Source organism: Passer domesticus, chromosome Z (assembly GCF_036417665.1).
Source record: "Passer domesticus isolate bPasDom1 chromosome Z, bPasDom1.hap1, whole genome shotgun sequence".
Classification (NCBI taxonomy): Eukaryota; Metazoa; Chordata; class Aves; order Passeriformes; family Passeridae; genus Passer; species Passer domesticus.
In genome coordinates this window covers 31,026,540-31,052,786 of record NC_087512.1, presented here as the reverse complement: position 1 = coordinate 31,052,786, position 26,247 = coordinate 31,026,540, and the positions used below count along the sequence as shown (strand labels likewise).

At 33.1% G+C, this 26,247-nt stretch overlaps 1 protein-coding gene across 20 annotated transcripts in view; it reads left to right on the top strand.

The window, feature by feature from the left end:
• The window catches only part of PTPRD (protein tyrosine phosphatase receptor type D), a 1,155,490-nt gene that overhangs the window by 292,284 nt on the left and 836,959 nt on the right, over positions 1-26,247 (top strand). For all 20 annotated transcript variants that reach the window (XM_064404736.1, XM_064404735.1, XM_064404734.1 and 17 more), the window contains exon 4: positions 6,093-6,200. The gene's annotated coding sequence lies outside the window, so the exon portion shown is untranslated. The remainder of the gene's footprint in view (positions 1-6,092; positions 6,201-26,247) is intronic.

Sequence of the window (26,247 nt, the reverse complement as noted above, 5' to 3'; positions counted from 1 at the left end):
ATATCCTCACCCATCACTCACTCACTTCCCCTCCTCATCAGAAGAGGAACATAAAATAAGATTGAAAATTCTTGTCATCTCTTAATGTCTCTACACATTTTATGAGAATAGAAATGTAGCACGGTAGAAAATGACATTGTTAAAATTAGATAAAGAAAATAAACCAACGAACTCCAGAATAATGATTATGCATTTAAGGTAAAAATAAAAAAATGCGGAAAATCTGTACTGTTAACTATAGTGTAGTAAACACTGTAACTGTGAAGTTGAACAAAATAATTACTTCATAGTTCTAGTTGGATAAGAACATGATGAACCTCAATGAAATCTTAGTAGTTCACTTTACCTAGCATCCTGAATTTGTAGCAGCTCCAGCATGGGTCATTTCCATGGGGTACAGTCCTTCAGGAACAGACTGCTCCAACATGAGTCCCCCATGGGCTGTAGCTTTTGTGAGAAAATATGTTGTCACTTGGGCTCCTCTTCACATTCTCCTGTGTGGACTTTCCACAATCCACAACTTCCATTAGGACATGCTTTTCTGTAGTGTAGAGAGGTCTATGGACTACAGTGTTGATATATTCTCCAACATGGTCTTCCATGGGATGCAGGAGGACAATCTGATTCTCCATGGTCTTCACAGGCTGCAGAGGAATCCCTACTTCAGTGCTGGGAGCACATCTTCCTGGTCTTAGTGTCTGAAGCTTGTTTCTCTCACATTTTTTCTCATTCCTGTCTCTCACAGCTGCTACAAGGTACAAGGTCCCTTTCTGAGATATATGTTATCAGAGAAGTAGAATCTTTGTTGATGCATTAAGCATCCTGCAGTGTCCTGTAGTGGATCCATTTTGGATCTGCCTGGAACTTTCTCTGTCTTATGTTTTGAAAGTCCCTACTCTCACAGAAACCACCACTGCTTCTCTCCTCCCCAGTATCTTGCCACAACAGGCAGGAAATGTTTATAATTAGGACTCTTACATTATCATGAAAAAATATTTTAAAATATAATCAGAATCTCTCTCTAGAAACCCATAGTTGATTATGATTTCAAGTAGTTAGTAGATTCCTACAATCTTGGAACAGGCAGAGATGTTAGAATCCATATTCAGAAATCAGCTCTTATATTTCTACAATGCCTTAGAAGATGCCTTTGCTTTTATATTTTCATAGGAAAGCCATTACTTTTATAGCATAAATCAGAATGTGAGAATCTCAGTTACTTTTACTTCTGAAGTCAGGATCAATGCCTTTATTAACACTTTGCAGAATGTTAACATCTGTGAGATTTGCTGTCTCTGCATTTGCCCTGTATTTTTGTGAAGCTTCTTGTTATCTCAAGCATGTCATCCCTTGTAGTATAAGGACTTGCAGTCTTACTATAACAACTTGCAATCTTACCTAAAAGATACTGCAGCTGATGAAAATATTCCTCTTAGATCAAGAAAGCCTGGAAAATTTGTTTTGAGAGGCCAGTAAAATAGGTAGTATGATGCAAAACTTGCAACTTTGAGAGCAGCAGGAGACTAATATATTTATTCTCTCTTGAAAGTGTGATAAGGTAAAATAGATTTCTGATTATTCTTTCCACAAGGGGAATCAAGGTATAAAGGCATATGAATTTTTGCTGATAAATAGAATTTTTATAAAGGTACATTAAAAAGTGATTAATAATATATTGACAAAATAGGAAATTCTGTCATGGTTTGCAGTGTTTTGTAATGCAAATATCATAAACTGATGTTATGAATAAAAATTCTTAAATTAATGTGACATGTAAAGATAATAGGTTTATGTTTCTCTTCTTTTTGTGTGTGTGTGTGTTATGTTGTCAGATAAAATTTATGTTGTACAATTAGAAATGGAACTGTGGTGCTCAAGTACTGGCAGAAATTAAGGGTATTTTAATATTGTTTTAGCCTCTGTACTTTTTCTGTGTCATGCTTTTAATTTAGTTATGTTATTGGTAAAAACTTAAAAATGTAATCACAAATCTTGAAGAACTAAAAAGGTTTCATTTGAGAACACACTTTTATTTTTGTTCTCTCTTTTTTTTCTTGTTTTATTTGTTTCTAAATTGTATGGCTATGTCTGTAGGAAATTATTCAATGGAAAATGTTTTGACATCTTTAACTAAAGAGAGAAATTAAGCTTTCAAATGCAAAATTATTCCATCACTGGGAAAGCAAAAATTACTCTAAAAGAGTATTGCATTCAGGGACGAAAATTTTATGTAACATATGTGTTCATTAATTTGCTTTAACAATTTGATGGGTTTTTTTAATTAATTTGATGTTTCCATTTTTATAATAAAGAATAATAGAAACATTAACTGTTTCCACATAAATATATCTGCAAATCACAAATGAAGGTAAAATATGTGGACTAGATGAAATTTCAGAGTTAGAAGGGCTTATGTAACTGTAAATGTAAATTAGTTGTTAAAACAGACAGACTTTATAAGGTAGGGTCATATCCCAAAGGTGTGAATGGAAGGACATAGAAAAAGGATTTAATTTTTTTAAAGGGAAGTTATCATCATCTCATGTATCCACCTTTTCTGTCCAAAGAAATAAGCAAAGGCTTACTGAACTTTATTATTTATGGTAGCTAAAACAATATAATGTAATTTTTATAAACAATTTGCCTTTTAATTTAATTTACACTACTAAGGATAACTTGTGTACTATTTTCCCTTTTTCAGCAATCATGAATATCACATAAACATTGGGAATGTTCACTGATGTGTTGTTTCTGTGGTGTCTGAGGCAGGATTTCATATTATGTCCTGTAATTTTAAAAATAAATTTTCAAACAAGGTATAATATCCATGTCCAAGTGGCATCTAGCATATCTGAAATCTTCTACCCTATATTCCTTTGAACAAGGGATTTTTGTGCCAGAATCTTGTAATTCTTTTTCGATCAACTGATCTAATAAGACATATTACTGCACTTCACAAGCTTTCCTTTATTATGTAGCTTTTGTCTTTGGAGAGCAGTGTCATAGGTCTGAATCAAACACATTGAAATTAATTGTGACCAGAAGCACATATGTAAATATCAATGCTGAAGCTTAACCTTTTTTCTAACACTGTCAACTGTATATTGGCATCTGGCTTTCTCAGTCTATTTTCTAAGAAAATGTAAATGTTTCCGGCCTGCTAGCAGGGAATTTCAACATAGATCATAGAAGAGAGAGGAAGCAATGCTCAGTGCTCTGTTAGTGGCTAACAGAAGTAGCAGACAGCCCAAAGCATCATGCTTATCTGTTTCTTTCATTCAGGAGCTAAAGTGATATTTCCTTCTGTTCCCAACTGATAAAAAGTGCAAAATACAGGCAAAAATAACTTTGCGCTAACTGCATCCCTATTAAAAAAAAGAAAAAAAACAGCTGCTGGGCTGATTGGCAAGAAGATGTTGAACAGGTTCATAGGTTTGCTGACACTGAAATGTGTAGAAGTGCAACTAAGGGAAGGGGAAACTGAGTTCTGGGAAAAAAAGAGGGGAAGAAAAGCCAAGAAAAGACATAGGAAAAGATTAAGTATATTGAAAGAAATAATTTTTAATCTAAAATTTAACAAGGAAAGTATATTCTGAGAGAAAGTATCTTTTGCTTCACTGGAATTGGAAATGTGTACCCAGTTTGTTTTCCTACAGCAGCTGAAGTGTGGAAGAAAAATCTCATGATGCTTCTGCACAAGTTTCTTCCCCAATTTCAAGTTAGGAGTAACAAAAGAGAAGAGGTTTTTACTTCTTAACCTCTGGTGATGATTCAGTCTCCTGCACTCCTCTACCTTGGAGAATTCCAGACTAGAGTTGTTTGGAAATTCACCATTAGAATAATTTCTGTTAAGAAATTATTAATTGTTTTCAAGATGCAACTTGTGATGACATACGCAGCAAAGTGAATTTATCTTTGAAGCACTTTGGAGAGATTTAATTCCCAGTTGCATATTCTACTCATTTACCCTTGCAGTCTAAAAGTATCAAGAAGACATGGTATATTTCGCCGTACTTTTCTTTTAGAAAAATTGTTGGTTTCTGACAAAGTGTTCAAACACTTTTGGAATTCTGCCTGTGAATAAATGTTTTGAAATTCAAAAATAATACAGGAATTGTAACAAAAGCCGTTTTTCAGTTCTGTACTGATAGTTATTTGTGGTCAAATCTATAAGCATTTTAAATTAAATTTGTCTGAACAGAGGATTTCTGTATAAGCAACTTCCACTAAAGCTTGTACTGAAGGGGCAACTACAAAGGGCTTCTGAGAGAATCCTGAGTTTACGAATGGTGTAAATCCAGAGCTGCAAAGTGTTCCTGGAATAATGTAGACTTTTTATTTCTTGAAATTATGTATATGTCTCTATGTATATACATATGTATATGTCTATATATCTAGGAATTTGTTTCTTTATATTAGAATTAGAACATAGTAAAAGGAGCTTTCAGCTGTTAGGAAATTGCATATTAATTTTATAAGATGATTTGAATTGTTTTGAAAAAATTATTTAAGCAATTCGACAACAGGAAAAGCATTACTGAATGTTTTTTAAGTTAGAGTGTAGTTATTTTTCTGATGAAATAAAAATGTGCAATTTTCTTTCAGTAAAATAACATTAATTCATAAAATAATGTCAGTATGGGACAAGGTCTAGTTCTTCTAAATGTTTACACTCTAAATGAAAGGCCATAAATTTGTCAGATGTGCAGCGCCTCTCCAACCAATATTTATTTACAGCATTGAATAACTAACTATATGCTATTAATCCATCTTCCTGTAGAGTCTTTTTATAACCTATCATTTTCTTATAAGCTGTATATCCTTTACAGCAAGGAATATTGATGGATAAACATCTGAAATTTTCTAAGCCACCTGTGATTTTCTGAACACCGCTGTTCTGTCCGTATTGCTACTGTTGCATGAAAGCTCACTATTAAGTTGTTTTAAGTCAGTGAGTTTCTGAAAAATTTGTCTGCTGTAGAAATCTATTCCTTGTGTTATGATACAGCTGAGAGTTGTAATATGTTTGGTTTTCTTTTGGTTGGAAGGATATCATATGGTCACAAGACAACAAAATTACTGAATATTTACATCTTCCAGGCCTAATAAATGTCATCTTTCCCACTGTGTTTTTTCCACATATTTTCGTGAATATCTCTGTCCCTTCAGATATCACAGTTGCCATGCTGCTACTGGTTGACCTTTTTCTGCCTGCAAATAGCTTTCATGAAGACTGATAGTATAATTTTTTTCCCCAGAAACTTAACTTATACTTATTGCACTATGGTTTTCAGAACCTTCTCTTCCCCATCTTCTTGTAGATTGATATATTATATTAATTATATTAATTATATTATATTAATTATATTATATTATATTATATTATATTATATTATATTATATTATATTATATTATATTATATTATATTATATTATATTATATTATATTATATTATATTATATTATATTATATTATATTATATTATATTATATTATATTATATTATATTATATTATATTATATTATATTATATTATATTATATTATATACATTAGTTTCTCTTTTAGTCAGTTAGGATTTCTTATCTTCATTTCCTTCCAAAGGTGATAGAGAGCAATTTAAATTGAGAGACCTTTTCTTTAACCTTTTGTTTTATAAATAATTTTTTCATAAATATGAAGTCTATAGTCTGTAATAAGAAGAAACTTTGAAATGGTACTTCAAGATCAAAATAAAAATGAAACTTTGTTATTTAGATATCTACATTAAACCACTTTGCTCTGAAACACTTCTATTTGCTGCTGCTAAATTTTCTGACTAATTTCTTCAGCATCAACATTTCAAAATGCATAGTTATGTGAATAAATATATATATGAATAAATTTACACCAAAAAATTATTATTTAGATAACTTATGTATATGTATATTGTATCACACAATCAAGGATAAATTCAAAGAGTGAAACTGTGCTTCTATCCTTTGTGTAACTGTTTTGATGACCCCCTAATGAGACAGGCTAAGATAATAAATGTTTTCTTGCACTTGGAAGATAGGGAAGAAAAACAGTAACTGACACTATATTTCATTCCAGGCGGGAGTAAAAAGCAACTGTTTTCCTCACTGTTTACAACGCAGTTAAGAATTTGACCGACAGAATGTTGGCACCAGCTGTGACAGAACTGATCAGCCTCAACTCCAAGTAAGTGAATTCTTACACATTTGGAGATTAATTTCAGACTAAATTTACAAAGCCTTCTGAATTCTGTCAACAAACACAAATTAAAAATACACTTTCTATGGCACTGTAGAGGACTTTGATTTCCCTTGTTGTAGAATTCTTAAACATATCTTTAAATCAGTGTGTAACTTCATCTGTTCATAACGTTATTTTGCAAATTTCATGCCATCTCATTCTGATTCCTCTTCCTTTCTAGATAGTTAAAAGCACTATCTGAAAGTATTGATTATTATAAAACATAAATATAAACATAAACATGGGGGAAATAGTCAATGATCAAGAAAATCTAGACAAAAAATAGTCTGTTGACGTAGAAGAAACACTGGTGGGAAAAACACCTAAGTAAGAATATTGGGGTGCTAATTAAATTAACCTTACTTGCCACTGCATTTCTCATGGGAGACAGTTGTGGGTAAAGGACAGAGTAAGAAGCAGGTGAACAGGTGAACAGGTTATCCTTCACATAGTGAAGGTGACAGCAGTACTACAGTCATGCACACAGGAATATGCACACACATTAAGGTGCACCTCTCATCCTTCTAGTCTTAGCTTTTTAATGTTCATAGACACCAGTATCTCAGTTCTATTTACAGTTTTGTTTTCTTTCCTGATATATGTTGAAAAATTTCATTTTTCTTATAGCTAGTAGGAAACTGTGGAGAAGATAAAGGGGGTGGTTTTCCGTTTGTCAGATCTGCATTTTACTCACAATATAATTTCTCGGTGAAAATCTATTTTCCTCTTTGAAAACTGTTAAGAAACCTAGATGATACTAACCTGGGAAAGGAAGAAAAGGGTGAAAAAGAGAAAGGGAAGAAGAAACAAAGAGGTTGTAAAGGCAGAGTATTAATACAATATGTTCATTTATCAGAGAGATACACTACTGTAAAATTGTTGAATATCTGAAAATATGTTGGTGTCACTGCAAAACAAACAACTAGTTCACATTATTAAAATACTTGAAAGTTTGAAAACTGCTCAAAATATTTAGAGCTATTTGCATAGACATAACCGTAACAGAGAAGCTAAATTATTTTCATTGTTAGAATATGTCTTGGATCATCAATTGCTTTGCTGATTATTAGAAATACTGACAAGCATGAATGTGTGTGTGTATTCGTGGTCCACTGCTATCCAAACCAAGGTAGGTTATCACTCATATAGAGTATTTGCTACATTGAAGAAAAGAAATAGGACTCTTGACAGGTTTTCAAGTGTATGGAATAAAGTGTGTTTATATTTGTTAGTAGCTACTCAAAAAGATGAATCTAAACTTACACTTAACTAAAAAACCCTGAGACTTTGAGAAGGAGAGTTGTTTGTAATTATTTAATTAAAGACAAGATGAAGCAACTAATGAGCAACATCCCCTATGATTTAGACATATCTTTGCCAAAAGCCACTCTCGAATAGGATATATACTTACAGAGGGGAAAGATCTCAAGCTACATATAATTACCTTGTGACCATTGCCTAGGTATCCTGGAGACTGCTAGATATACATATATGAAATAGACATAATTTTTCTAGTTGCCAATTTACTCATTTTTTGTTAACAATTTTCAGTTCTTGTGAATGGAGCAGATTGTTTTTTTTTAAAAAAGTATGTTAAAAGTGAATTATTCAAAACAAATAATTTTCTTCTGTTTTCTGGCACAAATCAGTCATTAGTGGTATAAAAAGTAAGAATATTTTTAAAAGTTATTTACCCAATTTTTCAGTATTCTAAGGTCAGACAAAGAAATAAAAAAATTATCCAGTTCTCAAACAGCAAAAATATTTTACTTCTTAGACACATATATAATAAGCAGAAGCAATGTGGAAATACAACGGATGTTACCTATTTATTCAATCATATGCAAGGTGAAATTAACACCAGTACTTCTTTATCTATACATTAAACTTTACTGAATATTTCATCCATTCTATTTACTACCTCATCCTGAAATTGTGTGTCTCACAAACTCAAAATATTTCTCAGGTGTGAGAAAAATTTATGGAATTGTCAGAGTTAATAAACAAAGTGATAAATAAAAGCAAACCTCAACACTCTGATGAGGAGTTTGAATGGTATACATTTCCCTTTAAGTTCATAGTTATTTATTACAGCTTTATTTTTCTTACTTGTTATTTAAATTGAAATTATTAATTTAGAACTATCACAATAATCACATATGACAGATAACTAACATCCTATATTTGAACACCTGCTATGTGAACTGAAGATCAGAGGTGGCTCTAGAGCAAAGATTCATTACTTAACAAATTTGGTCAAATCTAGCTCTGTGCAAATCATACCTATCCAATGTGATAGCCTTAATGAGAAGATAGTAGATAGGCAAAGATGCCTAGACATGATTACCCTGACTTCACAAACTCATTTGATACAGCTTTCATAGTACCTTTGTTACCAAGTAGGTGATAATATGAACCAGATAAACAACCTAGAGTTTGAAAGTGGCTTGGATGCTGGATCACTTACTGTTTTGATCCATAATACAAAGCCCAGCTAGTGACCATGAAGCTGTACTTTCTGTCTAGGATAAATACCATGACTAGTAATGTTTAATGTTCTTCATTAATAGCCTCAAAAGTGGTGCAGCTTTCACTCTTATCATGCTTGCAGAAGATCCAAAATGTTCATGAAGAGATCAACATAGTAGAAATTAGGGCTTCTGCAGAGACAAATTATCTGACAGGAACCCCATGAAAATGGATGTGAAATGCTGCATCTTGGAAGCAAGAGTATGGGCTGATGCTGACCAGCTGGGAAACTGCTCTGCAGTAATGGCTCTGGGACCTCTGGAGCCACTAGGCTCTTCCCAAGGCAGCCTACTGTTCTGAGTAGACTCAGAAAAAGCAGTTTCATACCCTGGACTGCATTAGCAAGGATGAAGCCATCCTTATTATGCTGTTCATACTGTGGCATCACATCTGGCAGGCTTTGCATACCAGAGTATGAGATAGACAGTGATGTAATGGAGTTAGACCTGGGCTTTGTGGTCTGAGGATGGAGACTAATTGCAAGAAAGCCTGTGAGATATTGAGATAGCTTTCTACCGTAACATATGGACCTCTTTTTATTTTGCATGTCAAGGTAACCTTCTTGAGGCAAAGTATGAAGAATAAGTGAAAATTCAAAAATTCAGGCTTGACTGGGGACATGATGCCTATTGTAGCAGACCACAGCTAAGAGTATCCTGGGTTCATTTTTACATTGGTACATATATTCAGTATGTACCATTCAAATTGTTCCCAAATATTAACTAGCATGTGATGAAAAAAATTCAGAATGAAGTGAGTGTGATGAGAGTGTGACTAAATTATTTATGATATTTATTTAATCTGGAACAAAAAAAAAAAAAAGACAGGAAAAATGAGGGTGTTAAGTTATATATTTCACAAGTACTTCTAGTGAGCAAAGTACAAGAGCTAAGGCAAGAGACTATTTTTGAATAAAAATATAATATGTGTATATTAATCAATTTAACTTAATACTTAAAAAATGAGTGACAAAAATACAACCCAGAAAAATGAAGGATATAAAGCTTACAACTATTGCTGCTCAAGTTACAGTAGTTTAAAATACCCTGACACCAGAATACTTAGACTCTTTCTAGGCCATCCTTGTCCCAGTGATAGAGTAAAAGGCAAGGAAAAGAAATAGTGTTGTATTCATTGTACATTTGGGAACAAGGTCACAGCAAAGTGAACATTTGACATTAGGAATCTGCTATTGGGCCAAAAATGGAACCTGTTTATCTTGACCCTTGTTCCAGGATTTCAAACTTCATCTCTATGAAAGGTTAACACTTTGCATCTGCATAACATCAGGATCAGATTTTCACAAGCTTTTAGTACCCTCACTGGGCGAGGTCTTCTATTCTTTCCACAGAGAGCACTTAACTGATTATCAGCTGATAGTCCCTGATTTTAATATATGCTGAAGGTCAAGGTTAACATTTTAGCAGCTTTCCTGTGTCATGACAAAATTTGACAAGGTCTAATTGGTTGTGATTTGTCTTTTAATCTTGTAATCTCTTATTATTGTTCCATTTATATTTCTGAAGATAACAGAATTTAGAGACATATTGAACTGACATTTCTCTTAGACACGAGAAAAAAGAAACTGTGCATGTGCTGATGACATTTCTCTGGATTGATTCAAGTCATAAATAAGGGCAAGAAAAAAGCTTAGCTTCTCCCTCTTTTTTAGTGTTTTGAATTGGCAGGTAGTGAGTAGGGGCAACAGTTCTTGTTACCAGTTTTGGTGCTGTTGTTTACATGGTATTGTCAGCAGGGTAAGAAACTGTTTCGTGTTTGTTCATCATTAATGAGTCTAAAAGTTATATTTAGACAAAAAAGGAAACTGATTTCCCTTAAACATGATGAAAATTCTGGCTACAGTTATTAAACTAAGGTCTGTTAATATTTTTAAGTTAAGGCTTGAGAGCATTTTACATAAATTTAAAAACATCTTCTGAATAGTAGAACATTTATGTAAATAGCATATTCTTAAAAGTCTTTGAAACAAGAACATCTACAAAGACAGAATTTTAAGTATTTTGCATATTTATAAGTGCAGAATTTGCTGATGGTTAATGTACTTTATGTGCAATACACTTACAAACCACTCAATAAATGAAGCAATCCAAGAGCAGACCATACAGAGATGGCGTGCGAATATAATAACATGAATATCACTGCATGTGGAATTCTGACATCTTCTATTTTTATAATTGCTGTGGAGTGAAACTACTCTTCTTTTTATGCAAATGTGAAATTCAGGTGAGAAAAAGCAATTGATTTCCCCAATGTATTATAGGAAATACATGGAAGTCGAGAGAGATAGGTATTTTTCCAGAACCTGTGTTAGGATCTTAGAAATGAAGCTGCCCTTTGTGTAGGGCTGTCAGTAATACAGAAAACAAGTAGTCCATTTTCACTTTCACATACAAATATTTGTATTTGAAAAGGGCAAAACCAAAAAAAAAACCAAAAAAAACCCCACCAAAACACCAAAAAAACCCCACAAAAAACATTTATAGCGTTGGGAATACTGCTATTTTTTTGTCATACTGTACAAACTGGTGTTACAAGAAAGCTGTCACACATCTCTGTTTCCTATGATACACACATCTTATCATATGAATTCTTATGTATCTTTTAAATCAGGTAATATCCTTGACTGAGTTCTGGGATGGGGTGTGCTTGTTTATGTCTGATATGAATTTGGGCAGATCCTATCTGTTCATGCTAAATTGATCTCAGTAGAGCTTTGTGCAGACATTCAAGCTGACTATTTTCATGCAAAGTTATTTGCCTTCAGTTGAACATTAAAGTTTCAGCTAAAACTGTTCAGTCGTGTCCTAGGTGAAGCTTGGATAAAATATCTTGTTATGTCCATTTTTTTTTTTTAAAGTATACAGCTTTTACTCAAGATAAACCACTGCTTCCTGCACTAGAAATCAAAGTAATTATCGACAAGACCATAGCGTACTTCAGCTTCTATCAAAGATTTTGTAAGGTGATTTGCCTCTGGAAATATCTTTGTACATATTCTCTATAAAAACTACCTAGAAGTTTTTGTCTGCATGGAAGATACCCCAATATCACATAGCTCCTACATGAGATTATGTAGTCTTTTTTGCCTGTGTGCTAAGATGACTAAATCTTCTTAGGTGTGAAAAGTTATCAATTTAATATGTAAAAACTACATTTTTAGTAGTATAATTGAAATATTGGAAGTCTAAATAAAATACTATTGCCAGTTCAGATGTTATTATTATGCATAAGGAAAGAAAGTAAGTTTGCTGATGACACCAAACTGAGAGGTTCTATTGGCTCGAGCAACAAGAATGTTTGCAGAGGTTGGAGCAGTTCTGAGTCCTGCAATTTAAAAGGATTTTAATATCTTTGAATATATCCAGAGGAGGATAACAAAACTTATGAAAAAGCTGGGAAACATGTCCTCTGAAGGATGGCTAAGGATTTTGGGCTTGTCCAGTTTGTAGGAAAAGAGGCTCAGAAGTGACTTAATTTCTCTCTGCAGCGTCCTGGGGAGAAGTAGAGATGAAGGTGCTGACTCTTTTCTCTGGGATCCAGTAATGAGACAAGTGGGAATGGTTCCAAACTGTGACAGGGGAATTTCAGACTGGACATTAGGAAGCAATTTTTTACCTAGTGGGTGGTCCAAGCCTGGAAAGTAGAGTGGTGGTTGATGTTGTGTCAGTATTTAGAGGTGTTTGGACAATGCCCTTAGCAACAAGGTTCAACTTTTGATCAGCCTTGAAGTGGCTCAGCAATTGGGGTATATTTGTAGACCCCTTCCAACTAAAGTATTCTATTCTGCTCTAAAGAATAAACAAAATATATATTACTGGAGGATAACTCTCCATAATCAGAATTATAAAACACCAGATTAGAAGGGGACCTCAAAGATCACCTGGTGCAAACTTTCTTGTCAAAAGCATGGTCTAGACAAGATTGAGTAACACCCTGTCCATCTGAATTTTAAGTGTCCAACTCTGTGGAATCTACCATTTCCCTGGAGAGATTTTTCAGAAGTCTGATTGTTTTGAAAAAAAAAATTTCCTCTTGCATATAATAAGATCATCCCTGGAAGTAACTTGTACCTGTTACCCCATATCTTTTCCAAATGACTCCTTCTGAAAAAGGAGTCTCCAACTTCTTTATAGTCACTCTTTAAATTTTCCTGGGCGGATGTTGTCAGGGCCCAACAATTTGCAGGGGTGAAGTTGCTGTAAAATTTACCCACCAACTCTTCCTTCAGTGAAAGTGGAATTTGTGTTTGTTTCAACCTAGACTTTTGTTCCCAGGGTCAAGCAGTGCTGGTGCAGACAGAGGTGAATGAAGTACTGAGAACCTCTCCATTTTCAGCATTTTTGGTGACTGATTCACCTCTTCTATTTAACAGAAGGACAGCATTTTCCTTCTGTTTCTGCTTGTCATTGAACAGTTTCTTGTAGTTTTTGACATCTCTGGTCTATACCAGTTTTAGCCAGCTTTTCCTTTTGTAACTGCATCTCTGTACACCTTGGAAATGCTCTTGTGTTTCCCAATGGGTCTTCACCTGTTTTGACATTTTTGATATGCTTCTCTTTTGGTTGTGATCAGACTCAAAAGCCTGTAGTTCAGCCAAGGGGATCTCTTGCTCTGCCTACTTCCCTTATCTTTAAAGGGGATTAACTGGTTTTTGCTTCCAGAAGTGCATTCTTGAAACACTCTCAGCGTTCACCAGCTCCTTTTTCCTCCAGGAAAGCTTCCACAGAATACCTCCCAGCTGTGTTCTGAGCATGTTGAAGTTTGCTCTTCTAAAATCTTTGTCTTAAAATCTTTAAAATCTTGTGTGCTCCCTTTGACCCCAAGCTTCACAGTACTGCAGCTAAGGCTGTGACTAACCAAGATAATTGCATAGCAGGGTTTCTTGATTTGCAAGCAACAAATCCAGCTGTGCCTTATTCCTTTTTGATACATCTAACTTTTGTATAAAGAAACAGTCCCATTCCAGGAACTTGCTGAATTTCATGTGAGCTGCTGTATCTTTCTGACAAATGTCTGGGTTGTTAAAGTGGCCCATAAGAATCAAGTTTTCTTAATCCAAAGCTTCATAAGTTCTTTATAACTGTAGAGACTGCAGTACAATCTGAACCACTTTTTTTGTTATTTACCCCCTTTGCTCCTCTACACTCTAGTCTGCACCCCATTTCCAAACAGCCTCTGTTCTCATACCAGCAAGCCATCTTGACCAAAACATTATGAAAATCCCATAGATGTTGCATAGACTTCACATATTTGTTACTAAACTCTCTTTAAAATTATGATTATTCACCAAGAAAACCAAAACTAAACTAAACAACCCCCTCCTACATGCACATACAAAAAGAGAAAAATCCCAAAGCAGTCAACCGACCCAAAACCATCCAAAAAGTCAACAAAGGCTCCAACTAAAACAAAACAGAGACAGGCAGGTCAGGAGAAAAGATGATATCTAAAACAGCTTCAGGCAGCTGAAAGCTGTTCCAGACAAAGTGAGACTGATGAACTTAATTTCGGAAAGTTTGCAAAATGAGCATAATACCTGTGGTCTGCTACTGACAGTAGTGAAATTTTTATTTACTCCAGTAAGCATTGTTCAGTCTGTAAGTACTTGTCCTAGTTCTGAAGACTGATATATTGTCATTATGAGAAAGAAATAATCTTCTCTATGCAGCCAGTGTTAACTATGTGATTTGTGGATATTACAGAACAGGATTTAGTAAAAAAAAAAATCTATCAGAAAATTTTAGCTACTCATTAAATAAAGCATTATCTCTTACCTTAATTTCTTACATGTGAGACTTAAAAATGCCAGAACTGGTAGAAATAGCAAATTTACTAATTTAAGGCATTTTTAAATGTTTTACTTTGCTGACATATCCATATTTACTATGAAAGGAAGTGACACCCTCCCTTAATCTGAAAATCTCTGGATTTTTATTAGGTTTTATATTTTGCATATCCTCTTCTGCAACTTTTCTGTAATTTGCTTTACTCAAATTTAGAAGTAAACATTTAAGCATAAAGAGTTAGTTCATTTCCTCTCAATGTAGGAGCAGGCATAAAAATTGTGTTGTGCTCACCTAAATAAATTGGAATAAAATACTTCTATTTGTTGTTCTAATTGCAGCCAAATTATTCGGATTTTCTAGAACAGAAAATAAAAGCAAACATTCTTGTCTCTATATCTCATTTTCTCCCATCTCCTTTTGACTCAAACTGTAAATTAAATAGATAATAATATCTAAAAGTGACATCCTCAGAAAGCTATTAGGTTTCTTATTTCTTTCCGTTCTGCTCTTGATTTTTATTTTCATATGTGAATAAATGCATTATCCATAGCATTATAGCTGCTGATTGAATTATTTCTAAAGAAAAGTCTGATTCCTTCACTCAGGAATATTTGCAGTAATTCATCAGAAAGAAGTTCTGAATTAATTCTTAACAATGCAAATCAAATATCCAAACAGATATTTCACAAAAACAAACCCCTCTGGATTTTATCTGTGGTTGGTCCAAACTTCACAAACTGTTATAGTTTGATGATGTCCTTTTTTTAAAAATCCTTTTTTTTAAAGTTTCAATCTAGTTTGCTTTTCTCTGCAAATCATTAGCATTCAAATAGTGTCAGTCAGATTGTCAAGCAGCCTACATGCACACAGACACATCACTGCTTATTACAGCAAAAAAAATAATGTTTAAAACTTTACAGCTTCAAAGCATTTTAGCAGTAAATGTAACACTTGATCTCTCAATCTCTACATGTTTAGCAAGGTTGTGAAAAATTCAGCAATGCTCCAAGAAAGAAGCTAATGCATCTGGTTTTTTTCATCTTATATTTGGAGGTCCCTTCTCAAATCCGTGTGAAACTTGTCTCAGACCTGGTGTGTTTTAGTTTTCCCCATGAAACTCAGTCCTTGTAGGGCGGATCACTTCAGTATTGACCTATTGTATCATCATTGAAAGAGCACATGTAAACTGAATTTTTAATTTGCAGCATACCACAAACGAGTTCTTAGACAGATAGAGAGTTATTAGCTTAGAATGCCAAATGTGGGCACTCATATTCAACAAAAAGACTGAAGAGTGACGATTAAATAATAGATTCATAGATTACATCTACATTCACTCATTTTGGCTTCACTGTCTGTAACCAACTCTTCAGACTGAAATTACATTTTTTTCTCTCTTCAACTATTCTCCTCTGCTCCTCAGGGCTGCGAAGGACACATGGTCTGGAACCACCATATATGTGAATTCAGCTTAAAATGTAAAAATGTACAGGTAGTACATATCTGTCTTCTGTCTGACCAGAAAGGTTGTACACTGTGAGCTGGAAGGATAGCAGATTTTCACACAAAATCATTGATAAAATAATTAAGATTTTCTGATTTTATGTAATTGTTACTTTAAATGCAATTTTCTTTTTTAGTAGAGAATACAAGGAAAAAGTTATGCTTCTATTAAATATGGCTGAACATAGAAGAGATGCTGGTCTAGCTAGATGACCAGGAAAATCTTCAATGAGCAGAAAATTCTTCAACTTGTATTTCCTTTGAAGTGTTTAAGGCAGTCCTTGTAGAGGGCAAGAGAATCAGCAGGGACAGAACACTGGCATTCTTCCCATCCTAATGGACAGCTGGATCATGATGGACAGGTTTCCAGCAGTAGTATGACATTTCTGGAGGATTTGTCTATGACAGATGGGATACCACCTGGTGACAAATTGAAGGGGCTATATTAACATCATTGAAAATAGGAAACTCTAAAACATGAGTAAATTAAGGGTGTCACATCTTTTGCTCCTAATATGTCATGAAATATCAGGATTTATAAAGAGGTGAAACACAGAGGACAACTGACTTATTTGAAACTTATTCCAAAGTTTTGAATATGTAGAATGTAAAGGATATCGGAGGTATGTATAGATTATTAGGCTGGACAAAGGTCTTTAAGGACAGATTGATCATAGCTGTCACTGTTAAACAAAATATGGATACACCTGACTCTGTTGCCTTCATGAAAAATACCTTCACCACACTTGCAGTATTGTAACTATATTACTACCTTTTTTAAGACCCTTCCTGTCATGCAGGAGAATTTCTATGCCTTTTAGTTTCAGTTGTCATGTGAATGCATCCAGTGTAGAGAAATATTAAGCAACAAATTAAATTAATCTTAACCAAACATTAGCCATTTCATTTCTGAATATCTGTAGAGGAATTAAATGCACTTTGAGTTTATCTTTTTTGAAGTATTTAAATTATCTTTAAGTGTGTTTATATGGAAAGGCTATCTCAGAATGATTATACAAGGCCAGCCTACACATATACTTTGATTATGTAAGGCATAGTTCTAACTAATAAGAATTTCTACCTTTTATGTATGATTACTCTTTTCTTTAAATAAAGGTAAAAAAAACCCCATCAAACGTTTCTTTAAATTAGTAAAAACAATAGGTGAGGAACTAGCAGCAGCAGGTAATTTCTAAAACTGAAGGCAGTATAAATTTTAGCTCATATGAAAGAAAACAGAAAAAAAATTATAAAACCTGAGAAGTAAAAGTAATGAGGATGACTGGCAAATAAAAGATAAGCCTTTTGGCAAAGAGATAGAAAGTTTACAATTTAAACGTTCTGTTTTCTAGAAAATAAGTGTTCTAAATTACTTCTAAGCTCCTAGAACTGCATGACAAACTACCTCTTATTCTCCACTTTGTATTCAATAGGCAAAAAAAGTGCTATGTCACATTTTGCCCATATTTTCCATAATGAATGTATTCCTACTGTAAAAGGATTTTCACTGGAGACAGTGTTACTGTCTCCAGAACCAAGAACTTGTCAGCTCAGAAAGGATGTCCAAATTCTATTCTATAGTATTTGGGAGAGCGTTATATTTTTTTAAGGCTCCCTGCCCATGGAAGGTAGGACAAGCAGTTGATCCACGAAACAGTAGTAGTCAAAAGGAGTACTTTATTTTAAAAACAAAGTCCTGCCTGTTTCAGGAATTTAGGGGCTGTAGCTGTAAACAATATCTTGTTTCCCGTTACTCAAAGTTATGATAATGAATTTTTACTTGGTCTACACTTTTTTTTTTCCCTTGGTAAATTTGTACTAAAAATAGAAATCTGTTTCAGAAGACATTGAAGTTAATTTCAAGATTTTAGTATCATTTGTAGTGCAAAGATTATAAATGCTCTGTTTTGTTTTCTATTATTTACTTATTCTTCTGTTGCTCTAAATAATTAAGATGTGTGAAAATTATAGTCACATAAGCTATAGTTCACAAACCACTGACTAATTCATTGATTACTGCTGCTTTGAAATATGACTACCATTTCTGCTGACAACTTACAAGTAAGATGATTTACAGACAACACTTTCCCAATTAACATTATAATGTATAACTTTATTTAAAAATCATATTACTATGTTAAACATATTAAATAGGCAATGGAATTCCTATCACTAAGGCCCAGATATTTATGTTATAGAAATTCACAGTTATTTAAATATTTATAAAATGAGAGTTGAGAGCAGCATTTTGAAAAGCAGTTAATAATGAACAGACATCAAGGGAGCCATCATTATAACAGCAAAATGCTGTGCAATTCCAATAACTTCCCTGGTGCAGAAGCAGGCCATCAAATTTAATTAAAAGCAGTCAAAAATAAACTGAAAAATTGAACTGCAAAAGCCTATCCTTTGCCAGCAGCTGAAGGCAAAGAGAAAGAGAAGGAAGAACCTTGAAAGTAGTAATGAATTGATAAGCCTTTCTACCCGCAACTTGTAATTTGTTCTGTCAGATTTTACTATCAGTTAAACTAGATTAATAGAACAACCACTGTCTCTCTATCTTCAATCCTATGCCTACTCCTTTTCTTATGGGTTTTGATGGTAAATGAAAGCTTAAGAGGGTCAAAATTTAAATTAATTTCCTTGCTTGCTGATTTCTTTTATGTAATTCTGTCATGTACATTAGTCAGACACAGCCAAAATAAAAAAAATTTAGAGACAGAAATAAACATTTCTATTGAATATGTTTTCTGGTTCCTCCAGAGGGGTTTCATATCTTTTTATCCAACAAAGGTAGATATCACCTGCAAAGTTCACCTGCCATTACAGGTTCCCATGGGGAAATGAAAGATAAGGAGAATCATTTGTAATGTACTAGAACTACCAAATTTATTGCTGCTTTATATGCTCAGATTAATGTGGATATATTCAAACTGTACCACAAGGACAAAACCAATTTACTTTAGATCATTTTATTTTTTATAATAATAATGTTTTAATGAAGCTAAATCTTTCCTGCTGTGACCTTATTATGTTTTTCAACATCAGTGAGAAATAGATTATGTTGAATCTTAACAGAGCTCATGAAACAGCAGGAATTTGGAGGCAGAAGATCAATTATATTTTAGTGGTCAATACAGAATTAGGAGAGGCAAAAGCCAAGTAAATTCTGGGAAATAAACCGATTAAAAAAGAGAAAAAAAAAGTAAATTACTTTCATGCTAATCAACATTGCACACTACCATTTTTATAGGGGTCATGAAGACACAGTAGTTTCCTAAGATGGAAATATCCACTCTAGTAGATATTTTAGGAGGATTGACATTATAATAAAACAAAACAAAGTAAATAGGAAGTGTGATGTTAAAAGACTGCAAAAAATTGATAGCAATATGACTGATTATTAATTCACTCTTTGATAATAAATCAACCCTTATGAAATTAAAAGAAGTGGCCTAAGTTAAGAAATGTATTGCATGCCATTCAAATTTCATCAGTTATCATAATTTGAAAGGTAAATAATAATTAATTCAAAATAGAAGTTAAACTTTTCCCCCATTCTAATTTCTCTCCCATCACCAGTCAAAGTTTGTGTTCTTGAGTTCAGAAGTAAGCAAACTTTCAAGAAAGATTTGCCTATAATTTACTAGATATTGAAAAAAAAGTTGCTCCTCAAATCACTTACTCTTGCTGAAATTCCTGGTTATTTTTGGTGATGTTATATTCAATTTAAATACTCTTTACACTAAAATAATGTTTAAAAAAGCTGCAAAAGACATAAAAGGAGCATAAATGCATAAAAAAGACCTTATTTTCCGCATTATGTAGGAAGACTTTCTTGGGTGACATGCAAAGCAATAATAATGTACAATACTTCCTTGTACTTCTGATATGCAGAATGCCTGCTTATTGTTAATGCATATTAATTATAATTCTTTAAACTTATTCTGTATGATTCACAGTGAGACAGAAAATACTGACAGTCACATGGTATTCTAAACAAGTGAGTGAAAGAATTGATTTTCAAACCTTGAAGGGATTCTTTGCAGTGAGGCTAGGATACCCCAATACACTGTCAGCCTAATGTGGGCACATTTTAGATTTCTCTGGTGCAGTCAGATGATAGTATAGTCAAAAGTTCTGGAAATAAATATAGGAAACATGGTAACTTCAGCCAGTCTGAATAGCATTTATCACCTGAGGTATTCAGACTGAAGAGTACAGCATGATTTTAGAACTGAATCTGAAGCCAATATGTGCCAAGTTTGGTTTGTAATATTTGCTTTCCCAGTAGCCCCACCTTGAAAACAAGTTCAGAGGATATGAATGTCCCCCCTTATCAGCCGCCTAAATCAGGACCCTTGAATTTCAAAGAAAGAAGTAAAATGGATATAATGTGTCAATCATCTGTGTTCTCACATTTGTCCTTAAAGAGGAGGTCATCTTGACTTGCACTTATGGGGAGGGGTGGAGAAATTCCCTTATGACTCAGTGAAGCAGCTGCAACTGTGTCTATACTATTTCTAGAAGGTTATCAAGAATTGGTTTGAGAGAGATGACTGGTGCACATATTTTTCAGATGGTTGGAAGGTCCCTGTTCTCATCACAAGTCATTTATTTCCATGAGCATACAGCCATGCTGTCACATCTATATGTAGTTACATTCAACCTGGAAAACAAAAGAGAGACTCTCAAAATCCCTCACCTATTTACAGCGTGAAATCCTAAGAGAAACTTGGTATCCTTTGGCCTAGAGTGATCATGCAAATGCCTTTTCTCTGGGGCAAGATAAGACATGAAAGCGATTACATATACCATTCTGCTGTAAGCCAAAACTCTTTTTTATCCAGGTGTGTTGCCAGTTCATTTAAAAAAAAAAGTTTCACCTTAGAGAAGTTTTAAAATACTTTTGAAATGAAATCTAAATGAAACAGAAGAATACAGAGCTTATTTGAACAACAATTCAGTATGGAAAATATTAATAGTCAATACCTATGCAAAGATTGTACTTTTTTAGTGAATTTCAGTCTCGTGTATATGCCTTGGTTTTGTTTCTTCAAAAAATTTTTTGACTATGGGAATTAAGTTAACAATAGGGAAAGTCAGGGTAAAGATAGTAGAGTTAGGCTTCTAAATAACACACTTCTTTTCGTAAGGTGGAAGTCTTTTGGTTTTTATTTGTTTTTCCTCTTCCTCCTTCTTTTTATTCTTAAATGAGTGATTTTTCTAAGCTTAAATTTAAAATACAGATTGGCTTTATCCCACAAGTCTCTGTAGTGCAAATTTGTGTCCAGAACTGCATAAAATCAATAAAAAGTAAATACAACTTATAGAGAATATGTTGATTATATAACCCAGCTTTATTATCAGCTAGATGCTGACTTTAACACAATTAAATTGATTATTAGGTACTATTCTTTAATTAAAACAGCTTTTAAGTAATTTACCAGCCAGTGCAATTTCATTCTTTCTTTGATCTTCTGCTTGATCAAGGAAACTTCTTCAGTTGTACCTCATAGTTAACTAAGTTCAAGTCAGCTTTTTTGATGTGATTTAATTAAAAGATATGACCATGTCTAAAATTTATCATATTAATGGGATTTTTGTAATAATTTTCTAGCTGAAATATTGCTTTTTACAACTACATACTGAAATGTCCCAAAAAGTATTACACTCCAGTATTTCCAAATAAATTTTGAAGGTCCAGGGAAGAAACAGTCTTTTTAAAACCACTTACATGCATACTTTAAAGCCTAGCTCAGTAATGTACCAATAAGATAGAATGTAGCAAACTGATAGACATTTTTCCACTGCTTTATTAAAGTACTAAAAATGTTTGTAACTTATGTAAACAAATTTGTAAGGACAGTGGTACCTGACAGTTTTGAATGATGAGCGAATTGATTCTAAGCAGTTTTGACTTTACAAACACTAACTAATCCTTGCCTTTCCCTTGATAAGAAATGTTTGACACATCAATTAACACATAAATAAAAAATAATGTTGAGGATTTTTCCTTTCATGTTACTATTTCCTTCTGTAAATGTTGAGCTATTACCATGATTTACATGCTGTTAGATTTCCATATTTTCAACTGAAAAATGGTTCCATTCATATTGAGCTAGTGCTAAAAACTGTCATTCAACCTGTACCTTTGCATTCCAGTTTGAAGGCTACCTATATTATGAATAATTTGTATTAGCATATGATTTTATTACCTTTGTCCACCACATTGAAGATACATTTCTGAGGCCTCAGATTTATATGTGGTCATTTGTTTTGTCCCTCTCTTTACACACATTATTATTAAAGGTCTTAGAAAGTGTCAAGTGATTTTGTTTTCTGTGTTGCAATAATCAGTGTGTCAATAATGAGTGTGCAATAATCAATAAAAATTACTTGGGGCATGACCAAAAAAATTTACAGATGCACAGAACAGGATGCATTCTAACTTTTACCTATGATATTTAAAGAATTTTATTTGGAATTGTACTATGGTAGGATGTTACTATCCCAAATAATAATGAAATACATATTTTGAAATATGTTTTTAAAAAGACTACAAGGGGAAAAGTCACTTGTTCTGTACAATAGTTCTGGAAAAATAAATTGCTATAGTTTTTAACACATTTCTGTGTAACCAAAACCTGATTGCCTCACTTTCTATATCGTCAGTAAATACAACACAATAGTCCCAGGAAAAACATAAAATAAATACTTGTTTGGATGTTTTCTTGTGGATTTTTTTTAATTACAACTGATTAATAAATCCATTTATTATCACTGCATACTTTTTTCAGGATGGAAACAAACAATTTCCCAATTTACACTATTTATAAAACACATAATTATAGCGAAAGAGAACATTAATGAATATTATTCAAATTAACTTCCATAATGATTTTAGGTTGCATTTTTGCAGGGAAAAAGTATAAAATAATATAATTTGTTTTTATTATTATAATAAAGCATATAGCTGGCAGAAAATTTCATCTAATACAGCTCTTCTGGGTACATCGATGCTTTGTCAATATATGTGTATTTTGTTGTACTGGCTAATATTTTCATATCATGAATTTTCTCCATTTATGGAAAAGTATCACATATTATTTGTTATGTTATCAAATTATCTGTGGTCTCACAGTAAATATTAATATTGTATTACATATGCAGGCTAGTTATTCTGTGTTCCCAGAGACTTTGTTCCAACTTCCAAACAGTAAAAGTTACTAAGGTGTTCCCAGTACTGAGAAGAGGTGATTTTCAATTTAGGAACAGTGGGCAAGAAGAAATTAATCTCCAGCTGTGAGCAGTAGGTTCTTGAAAGTATTTCTTTTCAAGTTTGTTCGGATTCACTGAGCTATAGTTCCTCAGCAGGTTTATTTGAAGTGCCTGAAGCACAGACATGATTAAAATTGACGAAAAACCCTTGACCTGCCATTTTCTCCTCTGTCTTGAAATGTTCTCTTGATAAACAATGATTTCTTATCAAAATGGTTTAAATATTTTCTATTGCTACAGTTGCTCTGAGTTTTCAGGCTCTTCCTTTGAAGAATTTGGTAAATCAATACTAGGTATAAGATTTACCCAGTTTAAAACATTGCAATAATTTAACAGCAATTAAACTGTAGATGCATTGCTAGGAGGAGGAAAACAAAGTAGAATATTGATTCTTGAAGGAATGAGAATAATAGGTCAGTATCTTTGTCCTTCTAATAGTTCACATCAGGAATTGCTGTGTAAGTTTGAATAAGAGTCAGGGTGCAGTGGGTAAGGAACAGTTGAAGACTACTTGGAAAAAACCAGGATTTTTCAAATATTTGACATATTTATGCATTCATTAACACTTATCTTTGAGAACATCCAGAGAACAGACCAGGTTCCTGAAGACTGAAAAATGTTGAATATATTTTCAGGCTCTCAGAGGAAGCAGCTGAAGAATTATAGGCATGCAACAATAACTTTAGTTTTCAGAAAAACACAGGGACAGATAATAAAATAAACTGTATTTGCACATATGGAGGAAAAAAGTAGCAGAGAAATAGCCAACTTGAATTTATTCTAGCCATATCAAAACAATTTCATTTCCTTCTAGAGCAGGCTAACAAAACTTACAGAGGAAGAAAATATATATGTCACTATCATTACCCAACTAAGACTTTTGTCATTGTCTTGTATGATGTTTCCACAAGTCAGTTTGGGAAGCATGGAGATCTAAGTGAAAATTTCACAAGAAAGATGAAAATTTATTCAGGTAGCCTTACTAAAAGAATAGCTATTATCAGCTTACTGTTAAAAGAGATATAAAGTAGCATTCCCTCTGAGGTTGCTATAAATCAAATCTTAACTCAGTTAACTACAAATTAAAAAGAAAAATAAGTTCTTACGTGTTTTACGTGTTTATCAATACAATAACAAATATTGAATTTGCTATATACATTTTAAAAATTACATTTATAAATAAAGAGTTCTAGAAATACATGGTGAGGAATAACTGTCTTCATAGATGAATTCCTGGCATAAGTTCTGGAGACTGAACTTTTGGAAAAGGTTGAGGTCTGTGCAAAGCCAAGAGAAGCACATGAAGAAGACTAGAACTCAAAAAAATTCTGGAAAACTTAATTAACAGGAACAGATTGAAACACCTGGAGATGTGTTATCTAAAAGAAGGGCTGGTTAGGAACTAGTAACACTCTCCAAAACCAGGTAGCTTGCTTCAAAAAGAATAACCTGCTTTTTCCTTTCTTTCCGGCTAAAAGATATAATAAGATTACATGTGAGACTTCGATTGGACCATAAATATAGCTGCAATAATGATTATATACTGACCAGCTTGTAGCATTTTTATAATTTAAGACCTGTAGCAAAAAAAAAAAAAAAAAAAAAAAAAAAAAAAAAGCTGGGCGTACATAATTATATTTTCCTAGGGCAAGGAACATCTTAAAGATTCACTTCTAGGTTTGTTTTCTGTTGTTGGGTCCTATAACTTGCAATAGACTAAACTTTGCTTATAACTTCAGATTGATAGTTTAGCAGATTTTGCTAATTTGTTTTTTTAGAATTTTAAGTGATAGAAAAATTACATAATACTATAATATTATCAAACAGTAAGGGGTTTTTTTCAATAATTCAAGGGCATTTTAACTGATTGGACAAATATACTTTTGGTTTTCATGGGAATTTGAAATTGTCATTTATGTGGCATATTTACATGCATAATATATATAAGAGATAATACATTTTGAGTGAGTGGGTCATGAAATTTATTTAATTTAATGCTAGACTACCTTCTGTACCAGTTGTCATTTACTAATATATTAATATACCAACTCTAAATGAATGTGCATATATTTGTAGGATGAAAAAATCTTTACAATTTTTTGAATGTTAAATTGGAAAGAATACATATCCTTCAAAACTGCAAACTCGTTCCTAAAATACATTAATCAGCATGTTAGCCATCCATAGCAGAATTTTATGAAAAATACCATGCTAACCACACATTTGACAGACATGCTTCTTCAGGTAGAAATCTGCCTCCCTTTTTTAATTTATAATGAGCAAAGTGTGTGCATCAGCAATCAAAGACTGGTAAAGTCTGTAGAAGAAGCTGAACTTTACGTTTGGGTCTGCTGTTTATGCCTGAAAGATAGCTAAAGAGGAAAATTATTGGTTCCAGAATGTTTGTTGCAAAAAATGCTATCAGAAAAGTTCTTTTTTCTTTGATAGTGCAGCCTTGTGTTGACTGTGTCTTTTACAGCATGGAAATTTATGTGAGATGATTCTTGATTCCTGTTATGGGGAATGGACTACCAGTTGAGACAAGAAAGTTATTTTCAATCTCTTTGGCAGTTTCTCTGTTCCTTAAATGGATAAAATAATTTTTTATTGTGATTCTTTAGGATTACAAAGCTTCTGTGATTTATTTTGACATTTGTCAGTCTAGAAGTAAATGTAATATCACTGGGTCAATATCTTGTTAATGGCCACCAGTTAGGCAATTTATACAATATCTTCTGAAAATTTTTTTGCTTATAAGTTGATGTATCTTGACAAGTAATTTTTAATAATTTCTAGGCTAATTTGATTTGCTATTAGTCTGCTCTTTTATATAATGGAAAGTATCAACACTAATTCTATATTTCTACTTTTGT